Source organism: Carlito syrichta, unplaced genomic scaffold, assembly GCF_000164805.1.
Source record: "Carlito syrichta isolate Samal-C Ts95f unplaced genomic scaffold, Tarsius_syrichta-2.0.1 Scaffold303316, whole genome shotgun sequence".
NCBI classification, from domain to species: domain Eukaryota; kingdom Metazoa; phylum Chordata; class Mammalia; order Primates; family Tarsiidae; genus Carlito; species Carlito syrichta.
This window is the reverse complement of record NW_007247412.1, coordinates 181,160-184,027: the sequence shown is the minus strand read 5'-3', so window position 1 is coordinate 184,027 and position 2,868 is coordinate 181,160.

The following is a 2,868-nucleotide window of genomic DNA, read 5'->3' as shown; positions in this document are numbered from 1 at the left end:
CTCCGGCGATCCTTCCGCCTCAGCCTTCCGAGTAGCCGGAATTACAGGCACGCGCTACCACGCCCGGCTGATTTTTTGATTTATTGTAGAGATGAGGTCTTGCTGCCCAGGCGGGTCTCGAACCTGCGGGCTCAGGCCATCCACTCACCTCAGCCTCCCAAAGGCGCGGGATTACAGGCTGAGCCACCGAGCCTGGCTTGAAATACAATTTTAAGAAATTTCTTCCCACCTTGCTTGCCAGGAGATACTAGAATGGGAGTTATATACATGTAAGATTTTCTAAGAGCTTATTGCTGCGGGAATCCAGATATGAAAATGGGAATGGTGGTTAAGTGGGAATGGAAAAGACAAGTTGAATCTAAAAGACATTGAGGAGGGGACAAGCACAGTGGCTCACGCTTATATTCCCTGCACTTTGGGAGGTTGAGGTAGGAGGATCATTTGAGTCTAGGAGTTTGAGACCAGCCTGGGCAACATAGAGAGACACATCTCTACAAAAAACGAAAAATTAGCCGAGTGTGTCGGAGCTCACCTGCAGTCCCAGCTACTTGGGAGGCTGAGGTGGGAGAGTCCCTTGAGCTCAGGAGGTGGAGGTTACAGTGAGCCGTGATTGTGCTACTTCACTCCAGCCTGGGCGACAGTGAGACCCTGCCTTAAAAAAAAAAAAGACATTGAGGAGAACAACAGGCCTTGGTGACCAAGAGAATGCTTACACAGAACTAAATGTTGGACAGACAATATATATAGCCCATAACAAATCAATGACCCTGAAGCTAGGATTGGGAGAGTGACTTCCCCAAGGTAAAACATGTCTCCTCACAGAGACAGAGTAATGTTCCCTGAAATTCTCTTCAATTAAAGTGTTTTTTTGTCAGCCAAGTGTGGTGGCTCATCCTGTAATCCCAGCACTTTGGGAGGCCAAGGTGACAGGATTGCTTGAGCCCAGGAGTTCAAGACCAGCCTGGGCAACAGAGTGAGACCTTGTCTCTATTTTTAAAAAATGCTTTTGTCATCCAAATCCTGCTCTCTGTGACTTTGGGGTTTTCCCTTAAACTGGTATAGCCCCCTCTGGCTGGAGCAGGTGACATTGTTGTGGGCCCTCGGCTATCTTCTTCCTTCTGACCCAACACCGTCGCCACCAGAGGCAGTCGGGAGGTGGGCACCTTCCTTACTCTTCAGGGTCTCATCCACAACCTGCATCCTACCGGAACTCACCCTTGATGTTTTGGCAAAGCGTTTAGGGATCTTTTTTTTTTTTTTTTGAGTTGGAGTCTCACTCTGTCCCCCAAACCGGAGGGCAGTGGCCGCTCCCGGCCACCGCAGCCTCGACCTGCTGGGCTCCAGCCATCCTTCCGCCTCAGCCTTCCAAGCAGCTGGAAGGCACGTGCCACCACGCCCAGCTAAGTTTTTGATTTATTGTAGAGATGAGGTCTCGCCTAGTTGCCCGGGCGGGTCTCAAGCCCACGGGCTCAGGCAATCCACTCACCTCGGCCTCCAAAGGCACGGGATGACAGGCTGAGCCACCGAGCCCGGCTAGCGTTTATGGATCTTTTATTGCACGAAATTGTCATGTGCACTCAGGTTTTCTGCCAGACTGCGTTGAGTGTTTCCTCGTAAATGCTCACATTATTTTAGGCACCTTTGCTGCATGACTGGTTTCCCCACCCAGCTCTTGATCTCCCCACAAGACACAAATGAGTCAACACAATCTTCGTTGAACGGCCCTCCAGTATCTGTAGAAGGAGGTGTGAGAAATTAAGTAGTTGCTTATATTTGTTTAAAAAACAAGAGAAAAAACAAAACAAAAAATAGGCCCTGCTACTCAGAAGGCTGAGGTAGGAGGAACCCTTGAGCTCAGATGCTTGAGATCATCCTGGGCAACATAGCAAGATCCTGCCTCAAATTTCACCCCCACACACCAAAAATATACTGAAAAATTTTTTTGTTTGTTTTCTGCAGTTTGTTTTTTGCTTGCCTGAGTGGTCTGCTCAGGAAATAGCCTTGTAGCTAAGTGGGTTTTTGAGGTTTGGCTATTTCATGAAGTCGCTGCACCTTTTCATTTTACAGTAGAACAGGTTCCTAAGAATTGCTGCTTGCTTTTTTTTAAAAGAAAGTCTGCGATTCTGCCAAGACCATGTTTACAGATCCTTAGATTTTGGGTAAAAGGACGATGGAGGCATCTAAACAAATTCGTCTTTCTATTTATTTCTATCTCTTTCCTCTATAAGAAGAGGCAAAGTTAGTGAGAGATGGTGCTAAAATATAGGCTTGAGGAAAAATAGGTTTAAATTTATTTATTTATTTGTTTTTATTTTTGACTCAGGGTCTCACTCTGTCACCCAGGCTTTAGTGCAGTGGCACATTGCAGCTCACTGCAGCCTTGACCTGCTGGGCTCGGGTGATCCCTTCCACCTCAGCCTTCCAAGTAACTGGAAGGCACGCACCACCATGCCCTACTAATTTTTTTTTTTAATTGTAGAGACTAATTCTCCCCATGTTTCTCAGGCTTGTCTCAAACTCCTGGGCTCAGGCAATCCTCTCACCTCAGCCTCCCAAAGTGCTGGGATTACAGGCGTGAGGCACCACGTCTGGCAAATTTTATTTTGTTAGGCACATTTTCCCCTAATGAATTAATAAAAAATTAGGTTGGGTGCCTGGGCTTATACATGTAATCCTAACACTCTGGGAAGCTGAGGTGGGAGGATTGCTTGAGTACAATGAGTTTGAGACCATCCTGGGCAATGTAACAAGCCGTCATCTCTATAAAAAAATTAAAAAATTAGCCAAGCATGATAGGGCCTGCCTATAGTCCCAGCTACTCAGGAGGCCAATGTCTAAGGATTCCTTGAGCCCAGGAGTTCCAGGATG